A 14,143-nucleotide genomic window follows, 5' to 3' on the forward strand; every position below is an offset into this window, starting at 1 on the left:
AACTTCTCTGCTAAGTCCGGGAAGGAGGTAATGGAACCTCAAGGTAAGGATGAGAACCATGCAAGAGCATCTCCTGTGAGACTCTTAGGAAAGACTCTTTGAAGGTATAGGTCGCTATAGGAGATTTCTTGACATAGGATGTGAAATTCCTTAACATGGTCTCGGGGGTCCCCTTTGCCCTCATACTTTGTGAACTAAGGGATCTCAAATCCTGGTGGGTATGGGGAAACTGATATAGATGGGTCATAAGGACAAGGACAAAATTCCTCAAACAAGTAAGGTTTCCTTTTGTTAGTCCCTTCCTTCATGTCTTTGATGATGTTTTTCATGTCCTGAATTTATTTGATGAGGTCTTCTTATGGATTTTGGACATGATGAATTGTGTTTGCCCCTAGAATCAAATGAGTTATGGAAGGTCCACCACCACTAATGTATTGACATGATGAGGAAGTGAGGATGTGAGATGTGATGACCGATGTCACAAGGACTTGAGTGACAGTCGGTTGTGACAAGAGTAAGTGAGGCTTGAATGAAGTTAGTGAAATTGTTGATGGGAATGGAGGTTTGTGGAATAGAAATATATGGTCTGGCATAAGAAGATGGTATAGAGGCATGTTGGAGAATAGATGAGATTGGATTTGATACTGGTATAGATGGTAAGAAGGAAGAAGGTGGAATGGGGACCATGGGGATAGATGTCACGGGTGCTATTGATTGGGGTTGAATGATTGATGGGGCCGCAATTGATTGAGTTTGAATAACAAGTGCAATGGTATGAGTGGGAGCAAGGTCTCCTTGTGGTTGTTGACCAAGGGTGGATCTATCAAAATTGGGTGGGAGTTGAGCTCAATTTTCAAGGAGAGTCTTTAGAAGAGCACTAGGATTGTGTCGGATAAATTTCTCCATCATTTCTTGATTGTAAGAGTCTTCTAAGAAAGTTCACAATTCTGGAGAGAGTTCATCTTGGTCAACCACACTAGGATCTTGCAGTTGATTTTGAATGCTAGGTTGCACACTTTGTGTAGGGTCTTCATATAGGACACTATTGTCTGACATACCGTATTGTTGTTTGACCATCTTTTTCTTTTGAGATCGAGTTGTGACCATACAAGAATAACCTTAGAAAAATATTGATTGGAGAGAAGAAATTTTGATGAGAGAACTTAGCAAGGATATTGGATTTTAGGATTTGAATTTGAAGAAAATGGATTTTGTTGATTGATAGGGTCCTTGGATTAGGACATGGATTTGATTAGGATTGCACCTGAGTCCTTGGATGAGGATTTTAGGTGGGAAATATTGATGAAACCACAAGAGAGGTAATGACCAAGTTGGGTAGAATTTAGACATTGGAATGATGATCAAAAGCCTTTCTTCCACTAAGGGTTGACTAATGACCCTAAGTAAAACAAAGACATGAGATAAGAGTCTTGATTGACTGAAAGGATAAGGCAAAGGTACTTGGAGAGGATTCCTCTTCAAGCACAAAGCCAAGTGATTGATTGATTAAGGATGAGGTCTAAATGAAACTTCACAAGGCATGCAACCTTAACGTAAGGTTAAATTGGATTAAAGGATGATTTGATTTGATAATTGAAGGTGATTGATTTTGTGATCAATTGATGTGCTAAGTCCTTAGGAAAATGTTAAGGATGATTGATTGAAGAGGGATGATAGTGATGATTGAAGAAATTTGGTGACTCGGCTATCCTTGGCATGAGCATGACTCAATAGATGATTGGTTTGGATGGCGATTTGTATGATGGGATACGACCACCCTTAATTTTGATGATAAAGGGTGTTAAAAGACAAACCTAAACCTTGATGGAGGGCACAAACTCTTAATTCATCACTAGCATCAAACTCATTGCTATGACCATGGATGTAATCATGGTAATTATGCAAGAAGGTCCTATGTTTAAGCAAGAGTTTGCAGTTTGTGTACAAAATTTTCTGATGTCTAATGAGTTGTGCTTGTGTGAGCTTCTTCTTCTTGATAGGTTTGTGGATTTACTTCTTAGGATGCTTATACAACTTGGGTTTATGAAACATGAGATAGATGGAGTTTTGACGCAATTGGGACTTTGTGTGGAAGGTGACTAGGATGTGACTTGGGTATGACTATGATTGGAATTGTGACTAGGACTTTGACTTGGATGATTGTTTGTTTTTAGACAAGTGTTTTTGCAAAGTGTTTGAGGATAATGATATGTTTAATCTACTCTTGGCAAGTAAGTATCAAGCAAAGAAAACACAATAATCAAATAAATTTTAGCTCAAATACACTCATGCTCATATAGAACATTCTTAAGGCTAGCAAGGACAATACTCATTAGAATTTAATTGGTTTCTCAGATATGCTTACCCAGAGTAGACACTTAGATGCTTGACCCTAATAGCTCCCCTCCACAACACTCACTTCTCCAGGGCATCCAAGCATCAATTCCCAGGAAAACTCCTCATGGCAAACTTGTTGGCATATGTGCAAAGTTTGATGACATGATGATATTTTATGTTGTCATTGATGTCAATATGCTGAAGTATGAACTTGTATATTGAAGAAAGCAAACTGGCAAGAGAACCAGTATGATGGAATGAAGTGAACCGGTATGTTGACGTGAACCGGTATATGTGAAAAGGTGAACCGGTATGTTGGAATGTGAACCGGTATATGAAAAGTTTGTATCGAGGTTTCATTTGATATGACTATCGGTTGGTAGTCTCAGCTTCAGGGTTTTCGGTTGATGCATTTCAAGTCTGTGTGATGAGTTAGCATTGAAATGAAGATCAGATCATGTTACCACATCAGCCCTGTGCACATGAAGAATCTCCTTGAGGATCTTGCATGAATAAGATTGATTCTATCCACCTCGGGAATGTACAAAGTCTCAGTAAATGGTGGAGAACACATGATGGGTTATCAGCTTCCAAAAGTGGTGAAGAACAAACGATGGAGAATGTCTTGAGATTTGTTCAAGATTGTTTTATCCTATGTAATGTGATTAAATGGTCAAGATTGAACCGACTGTATTGATAACCTAGATGCTTAAGGGTTTAGGGTTTATGCTACCAACCTAATTGTTGTCTATAAGGTCAATGATGTTTTCTCATTTTGAAGTTGTTGGCAAATGTTGTTTGTGTATCCAAGTGAAGAGATACTTGATTATTTCCAGACCAGAGAAGTGAGTAGATACCTGCAAAGTGTGATTGTAGAAGTAAAGGAACTAAAATGGATCTTCCTTAGCATTGAGTGTTGTTATCAGATCAATGTATTACCTGTTGACTTCTAATCATTTCAATAGTTGGAAAATCCCTTAACTGGGTAGCTTTAACAGGCTTTCTATAAATCCTTTAACAGGGTGACTCAAAATCATTGAGTTCTTTAAATCCTTTGACAAGGTAACCTTTGATAGGGTTTCAACCTCTAATTGAGTATTTAGCCATCCCTTAACCGGGTGATCCCTAGTAGGATCGGTTCCTAGTAGAACCTGTTGTAAAAGTCTTTAACCGGACTAGGCTCCTAATAGAGTAGACTTCAGAAGAGATCAAGAACAACTTGTGGGTATTCATCCCCACTATGGTTTTTCCTAGTTGGGTTTCCACGTGAAAAATCAGTGTGTTATGTGTGATGTTTTACTGTTTTCTATTAAGTGGTAAAGCATGTAGATCCAATGGTCATTGTATTTATGATGTTTTACTTTCTTAGGATTATGAGTGAAGTTAAGATGAGATGTTAGGTTTGAAGATGATCTAGATGAACTGGTTTATGTCTGTCATAGTCATACTATGTTTTGTCGGTACTGCCCTATTTTAGATCGGTGATACTGTTTGCCAGTTAGTGCAGTCTTTGCAGTTTGAGTTGTTTAAGAAGTTTTTGTCCATACTAATTCACCCCCCCTCTCAGTATCTATTGAGTATTTACTATTCATCATTATTCATCAATTGGTATCAAAGCAGTCCTCTAGGTCCTCTGTGCTATAAGCTTAACCACTTGAGGAAAAGATCCTAAGTTTAACAGAGATAACTTTCAGATATGGAAGGATAGAATGAAGATATACATTAAAAGAATGGGTGCTCAACACTGGAACTATGTTGAGAATACTTATGTTGTCCCTACCAATACTCTCACCGATGATCAAAGAAGAGAAATTCAGGAGAATGGGCAAGTCATGGAAGCTCTTATCAGCAGTCTATCTGATATTGAGTTTATATATGTTCAGGATAAAGACAATCCCAAAGATGTATGGGATACTCTAGAGTCTATCTATGGCAGTGATGAGCATGTGAAGCAAGCTAAGGAAGAAATCCTTAGAGGAAAGTTTGAATACATGTGGATGGTTGAAGGAGAGACCATTCAACAATATGAGATAAGAATTAAAACTGTTTTTGGGGACATCAAGAGTGCAGGAGGTACAATGGATGATTCCACCATTGTTAGAAAAGTTTTGAGATCCTTATTACCGGTCTATGCAATAAGGGTTGCCACTATTCAGGAGTTGAGATCTATTGATAAGACAAAGGTATCCGTTGACTCTATTATTGCTAAGTTGATCGCATATGAGCTAAACAGTTATGATGGTAGTGTTCAAAAGACTGAATCAGCCTTTAGAGCATCTGGTGCACCATCTAGAAAGGGAAAAGAAGTTGGTACCAGTTGTGAACCTAGACAAGGTAGATATATAGATGATGAGGAGATATTGATGGAATTTGAAGATCTTCTTGCCAAGAGACTTCCTAAGGGAACTAGAAAATACAGAGGTAAGCTCCCTTTGAAATGTTTTTCTTGCAATAGGATAGGACACATTGTTGTCAACTGTCCTAATAGTGATAATAAGGACAAACCGGAGAAGTTTAAAAAGTTTAAAGGAGGAAACAGGAGAAACTATCTTGTTGTAGTTGATGAAGGTGTCATTGATGATGAATCAGAATATGAAGAAAGTGAAGTCATAGTGTTTGTTACCGTTAAGGAAGATGTGTCAGACAATAAGGCTCTTGTCTCCTACTTTGATAATTCTAATGAGTGGATTATTGACAGTGGATGTTCTCACCACATGACTGGTGACCGGAGAAAGTTTCTATCCTTGGTAGAGTATGATGGATGTATAGTTCGATTTGGTGATGATGCACCATGTATGGTAAAAGGCAAAGGGTCCATTTCTCTAAATGGAAAAAGAAGTGTTGATAATGTGTATTGGGTAGAAGGTCTCAGGAATAACCTTTTGAGTGTTGCCCAGCTGAATGATAATGGACTCACTCTGGAATTCAAAGATGGAGTGTGCAAAATAAAGGAAAGAGTGGTGAACTAATGGCCATCGGTATGCAGACCAAAGGTAACTTATTTTAGTTAAATACAAATATCAGTCAATGTCTAATGGCTAAGTTTGATGACAGTTGGATATGCAATAGGAGACTATGCCATGTAAATTTTGATAATATTGTGAAGGTCGGTAAGATCAAGGCAGTTAGAGGTTTGCCTGTGCTGAACAAACCAGAGAATCCTTTGTGCAGAGGATGTCAACTAGGGAAAATGCCTTCCTCAACCTTCAAAGGTAAATCTTTCATAGCAGATAATTTACTTGATCTTGTGCATACTGATTTGTGTGGTCTTATGAAAACTAGGAGTGTTCAGGTAGATAGGTACTTTATGATTCTTATTGATGATTGCTCAAGAATGATGCGGGTCACATTATTGAAAGATAAGTTTGAAGCTTTTGGAAAGTTCAAAGCCTTCAGAGCACTAGTTGAAAAGGAAAGTGGTAAGAGAATCAAATGCCTTAGATCCAAGCAAGGATGTGAGTTCACTTCTAGTGAGTTCAATAAGTACTGTGAAGAGAATGGTATCAAGAGGCAACTATTTGCCCCCTGGACTCCATAACAGAATGTCCTAGTAGAAAGGAACAACCAAACTATAGTTGAAGCAGCCAGAATGATGTTGATTCAAGGGAAGGTTGCTCACACTTTTTGGAGAGAAGCAGTGAGCACTGTAGTCTATACTATGAACCGGGTACTCATCAAGAAAGGTAAGGATAAAACTCCTTATGAGTATTGGACTGGTAAAACTCCAGTGGTAAGCTACTTTAGAGTGTTTGGTAGCAAGTGTTATATCAAGAGGAGTGAACACCAGAGCAAGTTTGATGCAAAATGTGATGAGGGAATATTCCTAGGTTATTCCACCAAGAGAAAAGCTCTCAAGTGTTTTAATAATAGGACTCAAAGAATTGTTGAAAGTATCAGTGTTAGAGTTGATGAAACCTCTGAGAAACCTAAGGAATCCAGTAGCAAGCAAGAGGTAGATGAAATAGATGTAACCTTCTAGGAACCAGTTGCAAAACAACCAAGTACAAGTAGCAATGCTCCTACACCGGTAGATGCTGATGAAGATGAAGATGAGGATGAAGAGGAAAAGCAAGAGAAATCAGTTAAGATCATTCCTAGGTATGTAAAGTTAAATCATGATCCAAAGAAGATCATAGGGGATAAGGATGCAGGAATACTTACAAGAAGAACGGTCAGAGAAAATTCTTGCATGATCTCTGAATTTGAGCCAAAAACATTTAAAGAGGCACACAAAGATGAAGACTAGATTAAGGCTATGGAAGAGGAACTTGACCAGATAGAAAAGAATGGTACATGGTCTTTGGTACCCAGACCTGAGCACAAAAATGTTATTGGCACAATATGGGATTTTAGAAACAAGTTGAATGAAGATGGCACAATGGTAAGAAACAAAGAAAGATTGGTATGTAAAGGATATGCTCAAGAACAAGGAGAAGACTATGGAGAAACCTTTGCTCTAGTAGCTAGATTGGAAGGAGTTCGAATGCTACTTTCATATGCAACCTTTAGGGGATTAAAAGTGTATCAGATGGATGTAAAATCTACATTCCTGAATGGAATACTTGAAGAGGAATTGTATATAGAGAAACTAGATGAGTTTTCCCTATCAGAGGACATTGATATTATGTGTAGGCTACATAAAGCCTTGTAAGGATTGAAGCAAGCACCTAGAGCATGGTATGAATGTTTACACTCCCATCTTGTGAAGATTGGATTTGAAAGAACAAGTGAAGGTAACGATATCTATCTGAAGTCAAAAGGAGATCAGATTTTGATCTTTGTAGTGTTTGTTGATGACATAATTTTTGGTGGAGATGACAAGATGAGTCATGCGTTTGCAGATGAAATTAAGAAGGAATTTGAGATGTCACTGATTGGAGAGATTAAGTTCTTCATTGGACTATAGATTCAACAAATTAAAAATGTATCTTTATCACTCAGTCCAAGTATATCAAAGAGGTGTTGAAGACCTTTGGCATGGAAGACAGCAAACCGGTTGGTACATCGATGGTGACTGGTTGTAAATTATCAAAAGAAGATGACTCAGCGTTGGTGAATGAGAAGGAATACCAGTCAATGATTGGTAAGTTGCACTATGTAGTACATAGTAGACCGAACATAGCACATGCAGTGGGCATTTCTACACATTTTTAGAAAAGTGCAAGTGAATCCCACTTGGTAGTAGTCAAGTGGATTCTTAGATATCTAAAGGGAACTATAGATTATGGATTGTGGTATCCTTATAGTAAAGATTTCAATCTCAAAGTGTTTACTGATGCCGATTGGGCTAGTAATGTGGATGACCGGAAGAGCACAACCGGTGGTGCATTTTTTCTTGGTGGTAGACTAGTCTCATGGATGAGTAAGAAGTAGAATATGTAGTAGCATTTATGAACTGCACTCAGACAATTTGGATGAAGCATGTATTAAGTGGTTTCAAATTCCCTGTATCTGAACTGCTGAGTATCTTTTGTGATAACACAAGTGTAATTAATATTTCCAAGAATCTGGTATTGCATGCTAGAACCAAGCACTTCGAGCTCAAGTATCATTTCTTGAGGGAGAAAGTTCAGAACAAAGAGGTTGTATTGGAACATGTTTCTAGTAAGGAGCAGTTAGCAGACATATTCACCAAGCCTCTATTGAAGGCTACATTTACCTATTTAAGAGGTGAGTTAGGGGTGTTGCCCCTTCAAGAGGTGAACTAAAGATATGTGCTCCACATAAGTCAGGGATTGCATTGTCAAATCTTTTTAGGATTGGTGTGTTGAAGAATGCTACTCCTCAGGGGGAGCAACATAATAGATCATGGATGTTTTTGCCTCCAGTTTGGCATTGTTGTCAAAGGGGGAGAAGATGTGAAGCAAAGAAGATATATGCAGTATTGAAGACATAATATGGAAGAGATTGGGGAGAAGAAGTGAATATGTAGAGATATCTTTGTATATTGCCATCAATGCCAAAGGGGGAGATTGTTGGCATATGTGCAAAGTTTGATGAAATGATGATATTGTATGTTGTCATTGATGTCAATATGCTGAAGTATGAACTTGTATATTGAAGAAAGCAAACTGGCAAGAGAACCAGTATGATGGAATGAAGTGAACCGGTATGTTGACGTGAACTAGTATATGTGAAAAGGTGAACCGGTATGTTGGAATGTGAACCGGTATATGCAAAGTTTGTATCGGGGTTTCATTTGATATGACTAATGGTTGGTAGTCTTAGCTTCAGGGTTGATGCATTTCAAGTCTGTGTGATTCGATTGATGACATCCTGTGATGAGTTAGCATTGAAATGAAGATCAGATCATGTTGCCACCTCAGCCTTGTGCGCATGAAGAGTCTCCTTGAGGATCTTGCATGAAGAAGATTGATTCTATCCACCTCGGGAATGTGCAAAGTCTTAGTAAACGGTGGAGAACGCGTGATGGGTTATCAGCTTCCAGAAGCGGTGAAGAACAAATGATGGAGAATGTCTTGAGATTTGTTCAAGATTGTTTTATCCTATGTGATGTGATTAAACAGTCAGGATTGAACTGACTGCATTGATAACCTAGATGCTTAAGGGTTTAGGGTTTATGCTATTGACCTAATTGTTGTCTATAAGATCGATGATGTTTTCTCATTTTGAAGTTGTTGGCAAATGTTGTGTGTGTATCCAAGTGAAGAGATACTTGATTATTGCCAGACCAGAGAAGTGAGTAGATACTTGCAAAGTGTGATTGTAGAAGTAAAGGAACTGAAATGGATCTGCCTTAGCATTGAGTGCTCTTGTTAGATCAGTGTATTACCTGTTGACTTCTAATCATTTCAATTGTTGGAAAATCCCTTAACCGGGTAGCTTTAACAGGCTTTTTGTAAATCCTTTAACAGGGTGACTCAAAATTATTGAGTTCTTTAAATCTTTTGACAAGGTAACCTTTGACAGGGTTTCAACCTCGAACTGACTATTTAGCCATCCCTTAACCGGGTGATCCCTAGCAGGATTGGTTCCTAGCAGAACCTATTGTAAAAGTCTTTAACTGACTAGGCTCCTAATAGAGAAGACTTCAGAAGAGTTCAAGAACAACTTGTGGGTATTCAGCCCCACCATGGTTTTTCCCAGTTGGGTTTCCACATGAAAAATCAGTGTGTTATGTGCGATACTTTTTCATGTGATGTTTTAGTGTTTTCTATTAAGTGGTAAAGCATTCAGATCCAATGGTCATAGTATTTCTAATGTTTTACTTGCTTAGGCTTATGAGTGAAGTTAAGATGAGATGTTAGGTTTGAAGATGATCTAGATGAACTGGTTTATGTCTGTCACAGTCATACTGTATTTTACCGGTAGTGCCCTATTTTAGATCAGTGATATTGTTTGCCAGTTAGTGCAGTCTTTGTAGTTTGAGTTGTTTAAGAAGTTTTTGTCCATACTGATTCACCCCCCCCCCTCTCAGTATCTATTGAGTATTTATTATTCATCATTATTCATCAAAACTTTGTGTCTCTACTAAGGGCCGTAAAAATATGGGCGGCTTCAGAGGTCCGACCTCTTGCACCAATGACTAGAAGGTTTTTGGCCACTATGAACAAGGTGTTTAATATGGCTTCTCGTTAGGAGATACCCTTCATAGTTGCGCAAGCGCAATTGAGGCCTATAGCCCAACGAAGCACAAAAAACTTAGTAGTCATGCAAGTGTGATTGAGATCTCTAGGATCCTACTAAGCACCCAATGTGAGAGTGAACTTTCATATATCCCCAACCATTGATTCTTTCAATCTCAATGGCCTATTTATTATAGTGAGTTGGGAACCCCAAGTCCGAGTGTACTCACTTGGGTCATTCCCTTCTCACTGACTCAAAGAGCAACTTGGGAGGACAAACCCGCTAAGGGTAAACTTGCGACAAACATGAAAAGATTGGAGGGTCTGGTTTTCTGATCATCTAGATAGATGAGAGCATACTCTCCTACCTTTACGCTTTTCACAAACACAAAAGGCAATGATTTATTTACCCCCTAATTAGATCTAGGTGCCTAGTAAAAAAAAAGACACAATGTTTGTTTGAAACTCCTAGGCAACCTGCAAAACCATTTGATTAGTAGTTTTTTATTTTTTAAGTCTTGGACAATTGAAGAAGCTACACCACTCACAAAAAAATATATGCAATTAGTAGCTGTACGCCTGCAGAAAGAGCTCATGTGCTGATTTGTATTCAAGCGCGATGAAGCACCTGCATACACGCTGAAGTGGGCCGAAAGCAAGATAAAATACATAAAATAAAATCAAACATAGTTGTTGATTTATACCTGAATGTCACACTATTCTAATTTGGTCACGCTTAAGAACTTGCGCTCGTGCTAAAACACAACAACTAAGACAAAAAGTTAGCGGTTAGGCAAAAAATTCAAAAAAAATCCAATTTTAAAGCTGAGTAGGATTCTGAGAAATGGTTGCGTTGATACAAATTCTCCCATGCTGAAACGTGAGCGTATGCATTGAAAAAGGCCAATACAGTCAGTAGAATTTAAAAAAAAAAAAAAAATTGAATTTGAGCGGGGATCCAGTAGAGCGCCCATGCTATTCGCAGGTCGCTCGCGCTGAATTGGGAGTACTAAAAAAAATGTCTAATTAGTAAAACTAACTAACAAATTTTTCTTCCTAGATTTTTAAAAAAAAAAATTTTAATGTATTTTGACTGTCAATCAACAAGATAAAAAAGCAGAATGAGAAATAAAAAGGATTGTTAGATTAGGCAGGAAACTTTTTAATTGGATGCACTATTTCAGAAACGCTCGTGCCAATGTGTAGACCTATAGGGAAGCAGGAAAAAAAATTGAATATGGAGCGCTTGCGCTGATGCACATGTGCACGCATGGAAATGCCTTTCATTCGCGGTGATTTTGAGTTTGTCGAACTAATTGTAGGCACTCACGTTTTTCTGATACCTACAATCAAAACTCACAAAAAAAGCTCAAAAAATATTCAATTTTAGGGACGTGGGTCCCATCGGGCTTGCCAAAATGAACCAAGGGAAAAATCTTGGTTGCAAGGTTAGATTGACTCAATGAATAAAAGACATAAAACAACCAAATAATTAAATATGAAACAACCTTTATACCTTTCCAAGAGAGTTCTCTTGTTCCTCTGATTCAGACTCTTGTTGAAGCCAAGAACGCACCTCTTTCTAGTTTGATATGATCGGTCCAATGGGAATGATATGGTTGGCTCTCCAATATTGTACACAAATATTATAGGATGGATGGATGAGGAAGGATGGATTCATGATCAAAGGATGAAATGACTAAGTATGGATGAGTGCAAATTTTGGTATAGTAAGGGTATGAGGATGATTTCTTGGGCACAAAATAGTGGCATGAATTTACTAAACTTGGAGATGAGATATAAGGGGATGGAGTCATCAATTTATAGGAGGAGAAGAGGAGAAATGGAGGCCTAGGATTGACCCAAGATGGAGGGTCAGGATTTCTTGTGAGCCCACCCAAGGCCCAAGAGGAGATGACAAGACAAGTGTGGAGACCAAGAGATGTGCCTTAAAGGAATTTCTTGTCTCCACGCTCCTCAAGGCTAATTGGGAATACTTCCCAATGTGCCTAGGGAAGAACAAGGAATTAAACATTCCTTGAGGGATGGGGATGAAGAATTAAAAATTCATCAAAAAGGATGTTCATGGCAATTGGAGGAATAAGGAGGAATTAAAAATTCCTTGGAGGATGGGATGCCTAGAGGAATGTGAGATTTTGAAAATCTCACATTCACCTAGGAAAAGGGTATTTAAGAAGGTGGTTGGATGGAAGCATCAAGGAGTTGACTTTGTGGCTAATCATGATGATTAGCCACTAGTAACTCATTAGGAGAGGGGTTAGAAGAATGATTAGGTGGGATTAGGGTAGACAAGATTCGTAGGAAGATTTGTCTAGGAGAGAGAATAAGTGGGGGGATTAAAAATTAGAAGAACAATGCTAAGTGAGTTTAGGGAACTTCTAGAAGAATTCATTAGGTTAATTATGGATTAGGAAAAAGGTGATTGTAGGGATCACCTAGATTAATTAATTAAAAGGAGGAATTTGAGAAGACTTAATATTAGGGCTTTTTAGAAGAATAAAGGTGGATTGATTTATTAAATAAATTAATCAATAGACTATAGTGACAACATTAATAATATTTAATTAATATTGAGGAGGAATAGGAATTGGCATAATTAATAAATTAATTATGCAAAGAACTTAAAATAATTAAAATAATTATTTTTATGTGTCTACAATTATGTTAGAAGAAAAGCACAATTTATGTATTTCATTCAGTTGATGCATATGATTAATTATTATCTCTTGATCAAAACAGGTTTAAAAAGCTATTCATGCAAAAGATACCATTTCTTTTTCTGCAAATTGAATAGTATTTTCTTATAATTTAATTCAAAATTAGTTAGGATGTTACGTCTCCCCCCAAGTTTTCATGTGGAATTGAGTGCATAAGAAATACCAACTCTCTTCTTAATTTCAATAGGAGGCTTTCTTAGGGATTTCATTACCCTAGGCTTTGACCTCAAGCATATTTTATAGCAATCTATATAATGGGGGGAGAACAAAATTGTACCCCAATCTAATCACATCATGTTTGTTGCATCCTTGGGGCCCTTAGTGATTCAAGAAATGAGATAAAGATACCTTCACCTTCACTTAGGTATCACACTTGTAGATTGTTTAGTGTTCACAGATTTCCCCCACCATGAAACTTGTTGTTTGGAAGTTTTAAACCTTTAATCATTTTCGTAGTGTAGTGCAAGATACAATATCATGCGTAAAGTTACCCGATATTTGACATTTTAAATCACATGGAAAAATTTTAGTCTAAAAGTTTCTAACCTCCAAAGTAAGGGGAAGGGTGAACACTTGTGCCACTTGACCCCTACTTGCTAGCTCTTGAGAGTGCAACATGCATACATGGGTAAGTACACCAAGTTGTGCTACCAAAAAGGTGTCACTTTTTATCGTTTTATAAAAATGTGTCATTGGCATGAAAAGGTCGTCCAAATCTATGGGTTGGATGCCCAAGGAAAATCCAACCAAAAGGGTTGGTATCCTCCCAAGAAAACCATTTGGCGAGTGCCAAATATGGTGCTTGCCAAATGCAAAATTTTGAAATTTTTGAATTTTCACATTTGGCGCATGCCAAATTTGGCACTCACCCAATGTGAAAACTCATTTTTTTGCATTTGGCACGTGCCAAATTTGGCGCATGCCAAATGTTTTGCATTATCTAATGTGAAGGTTTTGTGAGTGTGTAGATTTTCTAATCTGGGCACAAGTTATATACACCCTCGAAGGAGAATATATACATGCAATATAACATTTAAGTATAGCTCTATAGGACATAATGTAGATTCTAGTTTTTAGAGGATCATATAAAATTTCAGTAATCAACATGCTCCTATTAGAATTCTTTATATATGTATCTCACTATCTTTATCTTCTCCAAACTCTAGACCTATCTCTCTCCCTCCCTTGTCTCTCTCACTTCTCTATCCCTGACTCTCTCCCTCTCTCTTCTCTCTCACTCTCTTATTGTTTCTCTCTCATCCCACTCCTTTTTGTTGGTCACTACCTATCCCTTTTATCCTCTCTCTCCCCATATCTAGGGTTGTCCCTCCCTCCCTATTCACCACACTGCCTCTCCCTCCCTATATTATTACCCACCTTTCTCTCCTCCTCTAGGTTTCTCACTTATCTAATTGTCCACCCTATAGCTCTCTCCCTCCCTCTCCACCTTTCTCTCCTTCTCCTTACCTCTATCTATTTATG

This window comes from Cryptomeria japonica, chromosome 3, assembly GCF_030272615.1.
Source record: "Cryptomeria japonica chromosome 3, Sugi_1.0, whole genome shotgun sequence".
Taxonomy (NCBI): Eukaryota; Viridiplantae; Streptophyta; class Pinopsida; order Cupressales; family Cupressaceae; genus Cryptomeria; species Cryptomeria japonica.